Genomic DNA, 12960 nt, shown 5'->3' with positions numbered 1-12960 from the left:
CTCTTAAAGGAAAAATGCTTATAAAATTAGAAGTATTATAAAACAGAAGAACAAACTCTTATTGTTCATATATTGAGGCTGCCATAAAGAATATTCTATCTAGCTATGATATACTAGTATGAAGCTATCCCCATTGGGCCCCTAAATGGCAGAGGGCTGTATTTCTAATCTATTGTTACAATTTTTGGAAGGAACCAACAGTAGTCTGTCAAACACTTTTGGGTTTTATAAAGCTTCTTCAAAATTACTGTTAATTGAAAATAGATTTGTTTAACCTAACCACCTGACAGCACAATTCAGCTAGATTTTGAGTCACACATGACTTGTACACTATAAAGTAAATCCAAGTAATGCTATCCATATTTGAAAATTTCTAAGTGATACTATGAGGTTTCAGAATAAATAGCATTCCATTACTCTAAAGCCTTTAACTATGTAGCTTTAAGAGACTGACAGTTCTTTTAATTAGTTTCTAGTCCTAACAAAGACTGTGTGATCTCCACATTATCATTTAAGCTCCTTAAACAATGTCATAATTCTCTAATTACCTATGAAATCAGATAGGCTTTTATCCCATACTGCAGTGACGTACGAGTACTTATAATCTTTGTACATTTTTACACAGAATGTAACAAAAACTGCAAGGAAAGTTCCCTTACTGCTTTTTTGAGATCTATAAAAAGAGATTTTCAGCCATTTCAGTACTGAAAAAACAGCTTTCTCTAGACACTGTAATTGATCAGGAGGAGAAGATATGCATTCACACCATGCTAGTCCATGCCATTTACAATATCCAGTGCCTCTAACCTTATGAATCATATACCAAAATCCTCAGAGAGCTAAAACCTCCAAAAACGTGCCATAAGCCTTAAAGACTGGAGAAAAGAAGGCATTCCACAGGCACAATATTATTTTTTCCCAAGAGTTACACTGCTCTTCTGTAAATTTGAGCTGGGAAGGCTGCTGGACTCTGCAGGGACAGCAACACGAACTCATCCACCCCTGCTAGCTTGCTTTCTCTCACAGCCAGCCACAGCGCTGCTGCTCTTCCCATGCCCTACCTAGCGTGGGAGACAGTTTGAACTGCATGCAAAACATATGTGGCTTAAGATGCACAGGATCTCTACCCTGTAGTGCTTCCCTTCCTCAAACCCAAGTCCAGCAAGTATATTGGGGCAACCTCCCTGGAGACATGACTTGGTTATGCTGCCTTGCCAGGAAAACAGGAAACTAAGAGAAGCTTTGCTTTGGGATTTCTGATACTAGGGAAAACAAGAAGGGGGAAAAAGTTTTTTCAACATCTTATGTTGAAGATGGAAAACAAGAAATTGGAAATAATTACAGGCAATCAAAACAAATACATTCTGGCATTTCTAAGACAGACATTTACATCAGGCTGAGTTTTCATAGCTATTCATTAGGCCACATCTTAAGGGATCATCTCATACAATCCCTAGCATCACACAGATGAAGGAATGACAAACTGTGGGCTCCAGCACAGCAAACAGTGATAACAGAAATAAGTAGGAAATTCAGGCAATACCCGATACATACTTCAGATACCACTTTAAAAGTTTGTCATTCTTAATCACTACCCAATTAAATTTTAAGATTGGAGAGCCTACAATTTGTAGCTGTAACAATTATAAGATGGAAATAATATTTCTCCAAAATACATTTCTTTTCTCCAAGCTTTTTTCCAGGTCATGTATACATCTTGCTCTGCTAGGCTCTCCATAGCCGTGCATATTACACGACTTCCCCAAAACAAATAGATGACTGCTGATCTTCCAAGCTCTTTACTTTTTGTCTTAGGAATTCCCATTTTTGTAGGGTCACATAACAGCCTGTTCTTATACACAGCAACACTGTACCAGTGGGGTGTCATTCACGCAAATGTGTTAAATTATGGAAGACTTCAAAAAAGTCATGTCACATCTGCTCATAAGCTGCCAACAACACCTACTTCACCTCCAGCCACAGCTTCAATGAAGGTACAGGCAATAAAACTGATCATAAACATGGGAAAAAAAATACATGGATCTGAGGGAGGGATCACAAAAATTAAAGAGGAGGAAGTCTGATATGCCACCTTAAAAAATGAAACCCTTGCAAAGCCACCTGACTTCTCTAGAACAAATCTATTCTAAATACCTTTATTTTCACCATTGGAATCTTCTACAACCTCCACCAGGCAAAGTCAGCCCAAATGAGGCTGTAGCAATCACCCTCTTCCCTTTGTTAGTCCTTCAGTTGTTGCAATGTTTTCCTTTAAAGGAAAAACTACTTGGGTCAGGGCATCATCATCAAACCTTGTGGGACAAGTCCATATTAGCCCATTTTTTAGTACAGACAAAATTAATTTGACAAGCAGAACATCCACAATCTAGTGAAATGGCAATTGGAACACAATGGTGATCTATCACATGCAACTATACTCCATTATGCATATTTTGATGCCTATTAACAGACCTTATGATGAACCCATTTTGTGGGCAAATAGATTTGCCTCCAAAGAGGAGTTGCTGCCATTTAGCACAGAAGGTGTTCATAAAACACTGTGAATTTCTCCAGGTTAAGCTACTATGTGGAGCTTAATCACTAACTAGGGGCTTGTACAAAGCCATTCAGCTGAGGCACAGCTGTAATGGCTCACGGAGTATTGTTACAGTCCAGCTGCACATAAATTAAACCCATTAGGTTTCAATGCACTCAGCTATCACAAAAGTGCTTCTTATTTTTTAAAAGAGTTATGGTAAAATCAATCCAACTGAATGAGACCGAAACTCTAGAGCATTCTACATTCTTTACTCTTTGGAAAAGCAGTTTTCTATTATCTTTCTAAATGTGAAAGGGAGAGAAGAGGGGACATTAATATTATAAAGTGCAGTACTAGTTTGGAAAATGTAAAAATAGCAGCTTTCTACTCAACACATGTGCCCTCTGCTCTCAGTTTCTGTGCATGACTTTCACCTGATACAAATGAGCATAAAATTGCACAACACAGGAAAAGATAATCTGCAGCAGCTATGGTATGGAAGTATTGGTATACCAACAACTGCTTATTCCTGTTAGTGGCCACAAACTAACCAGCTCATTCCCACAACAATAAACTGGATTCTGTTTTGATACACTCAACAACAGATACGCCTACCTTTTTCCAAACCATGCTTTGGATCACACACTTCATAGGGCCGAAGACAGTATCACAGGGATGGTGCATCAGACAGAGAAACACCATATTTAACCTGAAGTGGTCAAAAAGAAATACTTCAGAATATGAAGACACATCATGCTAGTTGAAGTCACTTTAATGGAACCAAAAAATGTTTCCAACCATTATGATTTTTTGGGGACTGGAAGGGGTACTAGTTACCTTCCTCATAAAACATGTTATTTGTGCAAAATGTAAGTCATGATTCCCAAGTTCAGTAAAGAACACTCGAAGCAGTAACATAGTGGTCAGGTTACTAACTTAGCAGTCCCTAGAGTGAAGAGAAAATTGAACACACAAGTCCCTCTTACAAAATGACTGCTATGTCAGCTGCCATTCTGTAACTGTTGGGCCTCTGTTTTTTTTAAAAAGACTGAGATTTGCTTTTCCCTCCAAAGAACAGCTGAAAGGGTTCACTCTCAGCAGATACATCTAGACTGTAGATCTCGAGTGTTTGGAGATACCTTCCTGCAGCATACAGCAAGGTCTTTGGACAGGTCCTTGGTTTCAGGATGCCTTCTGTCCTCCCAGCAACATCATAGCACATGCCAGCAGCTTAGGTTCTCCCAGGCAGTCTGTATTAGGTCCCACTGTCAAACACCTACTTCTCTCCATGCATTGAACACAATCCATAGACAACAGTATTTTGTTGTCTTTTGTTATCATCCTAGATAACCCTCATCTATGCAGGCATATTTTTATTTTATCAAATATTTTTCCATGTATTTGTCTTACAAGAGTTTAACCCTTTCTTGCAAACCTGTGGATAGCATTCAGCTAATATGTGAAGTATAAAATAAAACCTCCAAAGGCTCACAGAAGAAAGGGGAATGGGTATTTTACATATAAGTGTTGCATTGGAGCCTTCTGCTCAGCTGACATTACAAGCAGACAGAAAAGATATATATTCTTAAGCTCTCTCTATCCATTACTTACTATTTTAGGTTTGTATACTTCTACGCACAAACTTTTAACTCCCTCATTATTCTCTTGGGATGTGTAATTATTCGTTTGTCTGTGAAATGGAAATTTCTCCCTGAACACAGAGTAATCAAAGCATCATTAACCATGATTTCTGTGGTAAAGTGTACAGTATTTTTTTACTCCATTCTCCTGCCTGTGTAGAGATATTTGCGCCAGCCAGCTGAGAACAAGCATGACGTTCGAAAGGCATCAACAAAGTTAATATATATTGGACAGTGTGTAACATTGTCTGGGAAACAGAGAATGAAATCTAGATATAAAAATAGATGTGGTTTAGCCTATTCATAGAAAAATCTGGACTCAGGAACAGAAACCTTATTCCATTATGCAAAGCTGCTTCTATGTTTAATTGTAGGCGAATCTATGAATATATACAAAATTATGAAAATAACATATTGCTCATTAACTTGCATGAATCTTTACCCTGGTATTTTAAAGAAATGAGGCTCACACAATCATTTTGTCTGTCCATCCATTGGCTTCCTTTCTTGTCCTCTTATTAGTCTTTGAATCTCTTCATTGATTTCTACAAAATTGAACGAGAAGTTAAATTAAGAAAGGTAATCAATTATGTATTTTGAAAATTTGTGGCTGAATAGAGGGAAGGCACCCAAACTAGTGCCTTCTCTCAGGAGAAGACTTACTAAGTCTCTCTCTTGACCAATTTCAAAGCCTGCTGGCTTCTAAGCTTGTACATGCTGACTAGTCAGCACACACACAGCCCAGAGGCAGCTAGGCCACCTGCTCCCATTTGCCTGATAACAACAGGGTAATGTGGAACAGGGCATGCGGGAGGACAACATGGAAGACAAATGAGGGTGCTGAAAACACCAAATGAAAGGGAGAAGTTTTAAGAGATAAAGGTTGCAACACCACAAATCAGTCTTTACTCATCCTAATGGTTACAGGACAGCATTTATATCATGTTTATCTGACTGATTTATAACTAAAATGAGGAGATAAGCAAAGCCTCCCTGTAGCGAAAAGCAAGGCTATTACGTCAGTTTATGTCACTATGACACGGACAGATGTATCTGCATTCCTCTGTTCTCTTGCCTTGGTTGTAAAAGCATAAGGTTAAGTTCAAATTATACTCATTTGTAATCTACGAGTTGGCTTTTCCCTAGAATATCCATCATTTTAGAACACAACATTCAAACTTGAAAACACAGTTCTAATAAGACTAATTCGTAATATTTTTTTCTGCTTTTTAGTCATTCACAATGACATGCTTATTCGCTGCTTTTAATCAAGCACTGGCTTAATGTTAAAGTTGCATTTTTTAATTTATTCCTGTAATCAGTGAACTCCATAGACATTACAAACATGTCTCAGACACTTCACTTTTCCAGTAGCATTGTTGAGAGTGTAAGTCTGAAATCAGCGTAAGAAGCAGCATGCCCCAAAAGAAAGTCACTGGTAGGGCACACAATCCCACCAGATGAATCAGTGACTTCACTATGGCAAATGCTGCTTTAGATACTTTAATGATGTGAACTGACACAGTTTTGAGCTCAAATCAGACAAATTAATTTACACTGGCTGAACAATTAGCATTCTGCCTCTACAAAACGTGAAGAGTGATAAAGGCAAAGAACAGTCTTAATTAAGAGGTTGGACCCTTATCTTGGACCCTGTGAACTTGAGTCAAACTGATGAAAACAATGGAAGGCTTGAAAAAATATTGGAATAGGGTCATTCAGATAAGTGGAAGGTGACAGGGAAAGGAAAACCGGTTTTGTTACTGAAGATTTCTTATGTCAAAATATATTAGCTTGACCAATGAAGAACATACTCTCTATCTAAGTAATCCCCATAATCTTTATTGACTCCAGCTAAGATATGGAGAAAAAGAGAGTGGATGTTCAAAATGAGTTAAGAATCCTTCATAATTTCTTTAATAACTCAACCTAAAAAGCAGATGTAGTAAAACTTTAATTTACAGATGTAATTAAAAAGCCTTCAATTTTCTATTTCACAATTCCTTTTAAAATGTTATTTGGGAAGCAAAATAATTTGATTCCACTGAGATTTGTGTGCAAATGTTTAATTCTAGCAAAGAACTTGGACTTTATGTAACCTCTGGAAAATGGTAATTATTTTTCCTTTGCTTCATTTGCTGAGCTTTGGTTTCTTTACAGTAAAGATCAAAAAAGCTGTCCCAAAAAAGTATATTTAGCATATGCTGTGGAGCCTGAGGTAATTATGAACAGTTCATCCTCTTCTTCCAGTCACCTTAGAGTCCAGTCCTGCACGACTGCAAGACAGGGCAGCTTCCATCCCGATTTCAATACGAACTGGATCAGTTTTGCAAGGAAAGGAATGGGGACCTGGGTTTGAAAATCCAACATCGCCATCTGTTGGATTTCTATTCCGGGTGAAGTTCACAAATATTCCAATCCAGCTAACAGTTCCCTGAATTTTACACACACAAATTCAGCCTCTTTCACAGTAAATCGGGAAGACTTTTTCTTAAGGCAGTAAGAGATCTTAGATATCCTATCTTCAACTTCAATTAGGTCTCTTCCAGAAGTGATGAGTTCCCAAAGCTCGTTTTTGTTGAAACTTTTTACAGTAAAATCCAGGAAGGAAATTGGCAAGCTTACAGAGAAAGAAGTTAACTAATTAAATTCTGCAGATGCCTTTAAAAATCCTCTCCTTAAAGTACATAAAGTAGCAATTTGGTTTCAATAGAAATTCCCGTGTCTTGGAGTTTTATTCTGTTTTATATTTAAAAAGAGAGAATGCTTTTCAGGCAACTTGGAACTAGAACCTATAAAAAAAGGAAAGCTGTGAAAGGCACCTCTTCCTTTGACTGAAAACTCCCAGATATAACATGAATTCTTTCAGTAGAAACTCTTTCACTCAGTCTTAATTTCTAAAATAATTCACCTCTTGTGCAAAACACACGAGTTTACAGTAATAATAATAAAAAATAAAAGAGAAGCTTTTTTCCAGAATGCTGAGTTTTAGAAGCACTCAGGTGTACTGAGCTGCAGTACACGGCAGTCAGCCTGTCTTCACCCCAGCTGAGTGCAATACTTGGTATTAATCCTTGCAGTGCTGGTATTGCACCAGTACTGCACCCAGTGGGGCTTGAGGCACCTTTACATCCACGTTAACAAACTTGTTGTACGCCTGCCTGTTCATTTACATTATTACTGTCTTAAGCAGCACAAGGCCAATTTTTTCTCAAGAAATGCATACTTTTAAAATACATCAGAAGTTACCAGCAGCTTGAGCGTAGATTAGTCATTCTCACCCAACAGCAAAGGCTCCTGCTTTCATCACTGTGTAAAAATAGAGTCCAGCCTAGGGATCCTAGTGCAACACTTAAAACTGAGAGGAGCTGCACGCAGGTAGGCAACAGAGCAAGCCCAAAACAGGCCACAAAGAAAAGATCCTTTTAATATGCAAAATTCATAACCCCAGTTTGCTCTAGTCCTGCTGTGGTCCTCCTGCAAAGCTTAGACTGTGAAAACCGAGAAGCATGCATATACATTGCTCAGTTTGTGGGCCTCATGTTGGCTCTACCTTGTGAATCTTCTGCTGTAAATATTAGTATTTAAGAACATCTGAAGACTGCAAAATTCAAATGCATAACCTCATAGTCTCTGGCTGTTTGAATCCACAGGTTTTGTTCCATCTACTGGAAAAATTCAACTTCCCTTCAAGGCTCAGATCTGAAATACCTTAACACTTTTAATATTGTATGAAAACAGAACGGTAAGTGAGACTAAACAAGTTTAGGATCATCTCAAAGTTACACTGTAAAATCTATGTATTCCTGAGATATATAAACAGGAAATGTTCATCAGGGGAGCTCAGAACTGGAGTAATTCACAGTTCATGGAGACACTTAGAAATATAATGCAACTTTCTGGAAAGAAATATTAGAGAATTCTTACCCACAACGACAAATGAAACATGGGTATCACAAGTCTGCAGGAGGGAGTGCAAGCTTTAACAAGCAAAGAGCTGCTTCTATTTGTCACAAGACCTTGAATGTTTTAAGGATGATTTTTTTCAAAATGCAGGTACCTTTTTTCTTATACTCAGTTTTCTTGCTTTCTCATATAAGTCAAGGAAATGAGCAAACACATGAAATTCAGCAGTAAAGTGTCACCCAGCGTGTCCCTGAAATCAGTGTCATTATGCACACAGATTAGATGCCTAATTGTGTGCAGAGCCATCTTGCAAATGTGGCCATAAATATTGGAGCTACACTCCCAAGTTGCCAGGTACTGTTCTCAGGAGTTTGTTCAGCATAAAATCCACTGGCCTTCAATGTTTAAACTATTGTATACCTTTTGTTACATTTTAGGAACATTTTACACTTGGAAATACTAGAAATTGTCTTTGGTCTCATTGTCATCTTGTTAAGATATTTTAGTGAACTCAAAGCTATTAGGCTATGAGTTTTCATAACTTATATTAAAAGAGCAGAGTCATTTCACCAACTGCCAGTTCAGCATAGCTGCAAAACAGGGAACAACTATTATGAGTTTTAAAAATAAGTGTTTTTAACAATCTGAATAAAATGCTCTCCTCCTCCCAGCTGCCCTCTTGTCTTCTATAATAGTATTGTTATAAAAGGTAGGCAAAATCCAAGTTTGTCTTGAAAGCAGTAAGGAAAAAGTATTTGTATACAATCTACTAGAAAACTTTCATGCCAGAAAGAAAAGAATATACATCTTTCACATTGGCCCTCTCTATATTTCTTTCAGCACTACTGAGAAAGCAAAAGTAAACACAACATTCTTCACTTCCTGGCAGCTTTTCTTTTGGCACGCTACATTGTACTTGAGTCTGTTGATCATGCCAGATAACATCACCAACACCGCCCTATGGGTTTAGGAAGAAACAGAAAAAAATGTTAAAGGTTAAAAAAGTTCTTGATGAAGGAAAGTACTGAGATACAGCCTCTTTGTCTGACTTGACCTCTTCAACTTATGCCTGGCTTAATAAAAGTGTTGTAGTATTAAAGTTTTCCACTTGAGGTACTCCATGACCCTGCACTCTGCTGCGTACTTGCCCAGAGAGGTAAACCCATCCAAAACAGGGAGTAAATTTCAACAACCCAAGCTAAGGCTTCCATCACTGAACACTTATCCAAACATATCTGCTTTATTCAGGATTGTATGTTCTTGATTTTTTCAACAGGTGTTCACTTAAAGGAACATAAAGGCTCTGAAAAATCCCTTAGCACTAGCAAGGTTAAACAAATTATACTAAGTGTTCGTTTTTGTATATATACAGCCTTCAGCTATTCATACACTTCCACTTACAACAATGAATTAGAGATTCTAAAAGACTGATTAACTCAGTAACATGTTCTGTGTTTGAACAAGTAAGATTTAGTGGTAAAAACTGGCAACTGCCCTATAACCTCCAGGGTAAGTGCATATGTTTAAAAATACTGTGAGACAACTTGTTCTTGTCTTTTCTAAACATAAAGTAACCTATGAACACAACACTCCAAGTGTAAAGAGAAAGTGAGACATAAGTCATATACATTGACTACATTGGTACCTGATGGTGGGGTAGAAAGTCTCTACCTTTTCATTTGCCAGCTGGAGGATTGGTCCCCTGATGGCAGGCAGAGAACTCTGTTTCTCCTGGTGGCTGCTCTCTGAACACCAGTGAAGCCTTTGGGATTTTACTTCATAGGGGCACTGAGGAGCAGTTCCACAGCAGAGATATGCAGAGACATTCACTGAGCTGCAACTTGCTCAGGGCCAACCTCAGGGGAAACCAACAATCCTAAACAGCAGCCATGAGGCTCAAAGGTCTTTGCTAAAAAGGACTCCTGGGGACATCCCCATCTTTAATAAAGCAGGACCATGGGAAATCTTGCCTTTCTTGCTAGATCTAGGATAAAGATTCATAAAGGAATGACCACACCTAAATGACAGCAGGGAACTGGGATTCTGGAGAGTTGCATTTTTTCACCTATGTTGTGTTAGAAGAAACAAAACGCTGAAAAAAGTTCAAGGAGATCCAAAGTGTCTCCAGATCAGAGGAGATGCAGGCAGAAAATTTCTATGGTTAAATCTGCTCATTTTTCCTCACACTTCTTCCTATGAAGTCAGTAAGTGTGTTTCATCAAGTTGAGGAACTCTATTTAAAAATGTGATAAGGAAAAATTGTCAGTCATTTTGGAATAGAAACTCCATGGGACAGAAGCCAAAGGCAGCAGATAGATTTTGGATGGTGCACAACAAGGCTGGCCAGGGACCGGAGTTGGGAACCACAGCATTCCTGAAAAGCAAATGTTCCTAATCCTGGCTCCCATCAAGCTTCGAGCTGTGGGGAAGTAGAAGCCCCTGCCTTACATGGAGGCAAGGTAGCATCTTGTCAGGGATCAGCAGCAGCTCAAAACTTCTAAGCAGGTCCAATTCCTGTAGTTTTTGCTGGCAAATAAACTCTCTCTTGGAAAAGATAAAAATAAAGGCTAGCACACCATCCTGGATGAAGTGTTGACCTCTGACGTCCATACCAGTTCAATTCCTTCTGGGGATGAAACAGTGTCACTTTCTCAAACCCCTGTACTCTGCACAGCCAGAGATTTAAATAGCATTTCAGCAAATTCAAAACTGTATGGATTGATTTTGTACCACAGCTGTAATTTCCTTCTCCCTTTTCAAATGAGATGGTATTTAACAGGACAGTGAGAAGGTTCAGAAATATTTTCTGTAAGTCAGAATAAATTACACAGTGCTAGCAGAACAGCAGAAAGGCACATTTTTGGGGGCTAAATCATTGCAGCTGGGATGTTGCAGAATGCTGAATCTACTTTTATCCAGAGAGGGAGGAAAATCAGCCACAGAGCTCCTGTTTGCTTTCATTCTAACTAGCCATGCTCTTGCCAATTTACTGCAAAGTGTTCCAATCTCTTGTTAATACATCTATTACTAGCACCAACAGACTCAGTCATCTGAAATGTTCATTTAGAAGCAGTGATCAAAGAAATTAAGACCAAAAATGAATCTGGCATCTGAATCTTCAATTTCTACCCCAACTTTGGGTAGAGAAAGGAATACCCCGTAAGAACACTCCTTAACTGCCTCATTGCTTGGCATAGTGATTTTTAATTAAAAGGTATTGCTCCACACGCCTTTGACTTCAGAATTTGTGAAAATTCAGCTTTGTTTCAAAATTTGGGGACCAACATTAAAAGGAATGCATGTAAAAAAAGATGAAAGCAAATTTTATTCCACTGCTTGATTAGAAAGAGCTCAGTTTTCACATGTCACTGGAACAGAAAAACCAAAACTGAAGTCAGTGATGGAAACAACCAATTAATGGTGCCTTAGCAGTGATACGGCTATCACACGCACACTCATCACTCACTAAATGAGCCACTAGACTGAAGTAGCGCAGGCAACAGAGCCTGAAGCAACACCACCAATCTGCTGCTGTAGATATGATCCCTCTTTCTGTCGATCTATGAAGACTTTCCTTCTTTTTTTCTTCCGTCAGCTGATCACGTTTTCACCCCAATTTCTTTTCAAGCCAGGTGGTACTCGCCCGGGACCTCACTTCTGCTGTTCACCTGCACCATGCCTAGCTGTGCCCTTCATTTCCCAGTCCCCATAGCCTCCCCATCCCTCAACCGCTTCCTGGTGAGCCTGAGCAGTGCCCTTACCGCGAATGGGTGAACTGCAGCAGGGATCTACCACCCCAGGACTTGCCATAGCTTTAACTGCGCCTGATCCCTTGGGGACCCCCTGGCGAAGCAGCCCGCAGCTTCCCGTGTCCTCAGAGCTGCCCTGCACCCAGCCTAACAGGGGCCTGCCCCAGTGCTACCACAGGGGCGGTTTCAAGGCGTAACTTCTAACCTAGCAGTGAGCCTAAATAACTACAAGAGATACTCCTTCAGATGCGCAAAAAGGCTGTGCAAGCGGCCCAAGTAAAAAACCTCAGCATCCGGGCGCCAAGCACAGGCGAGAGCAGCCCAGCAGGGCGAGAGGCGCAGGGCACAAGGGCTTCCCCTCACTCAGCCCGGCTCCCCCCTCAGAGCGGCTCCCCACTCAGCCCGCCCCGCCTCAGCCCAGCTCTCTCCCCTCAGCACGGCCCCCCCATCAGCCCGGCTCCCTCCTCAGCACGGCTCCCCCCCCCCCAGCCCGGATACCCCCCCAGGCCGGATTCCCCCTCAGCATGGCTCCCCCCAGCCCGGATTCCCCCCCCAGCCCGGATTCCCCCTCAGCACGGCTCCCCACCCCCAGCCCGGATTCCCCCCCTCAGCACGGCCCCCCCCCCAGCCCGGATTCCCCCCCCCAGCCCGGATTCCCCCTCAGCACGGCTCCCCCCCAGCCCGGCTCCCCCCCAGCCCGGCTCCCCCCCCCCAGCCCGGATTCCCCCTCAGCACGGCCCCCCCCAGCCCGGATTCCCCCCCCAGCCCGGCTCCTCCTCAGCACGGCTCCCCCGCCTGAGGGGCGGCCGCCAGCCTCCCGCGCGCGTCACGCGCCCCCGCAGGACTACAGCTCCCAGCAGCCTGCGCGCGGCCTCCTCCTATTGGCCGGCGCCGGCAGGAAGCGCCCTGCGGGGTGAAGGGTCAGGAGCGGCCGGCGAGCGGCGGTGCAAGGGAAGGCGCAGGTCTCTGCCCGCGGCCGGGCGGGCGTTGGGGTGGGTCCAGGCCGGCCCCGGGGGCAGGTGGCGGTGTCCCGAGGGCGTTGGCTGCAGCCCGGCCACTTGTCTCAGGGAGCGGGATAGGGCTGAGATGACAGAGCCGGGAACGGCTACTGGGGGCCTGGCTCCGG

At 41.5% G+C, this 12960-nt stretch overlaps 1 protein-coding gene across 1 annotated transcript in view; it reads left to right on the top strand.

Annotated features, from left to right (window-relative positions):
* Positions 1–12724: 12724 nt before the first annotated feature.
* Positions 12725–12960, top strand: part of TTC1 (tetratricopeptide repeat domain 1) — a 33959-nt gene continuing 33723 nt past the window's right edge. Inside the window, exon 1 of the mRNA XM_005231722.4 lies at positions 12725–12796. The gene's annotated coding sequence lies outside the window, so the exon portion shown is untranslated. The remainder of the gene's footprint in view (positions 12797–12960) is intronic.

This window comes from Falco peregrinus, chromosome 8, assembly GCF_023634155.1.
Source record: "Falco peregrinus isolate bFalPer1 chromosome 8, bFalPer1.pri, whole genome shotgun sequence".
In the NCBI taxonomy this organism is placed as follows: domain Eukaryota; kingdom Metazoa; phylum Chordata; class Aves; order Falconiformes; family Falconidae; genus Falco; species Falco peregrinus.
Note: the sequence above shows the minus strand (reverse complement) of the source record. Positions and strands in the feature narration are given on the sequence as shown.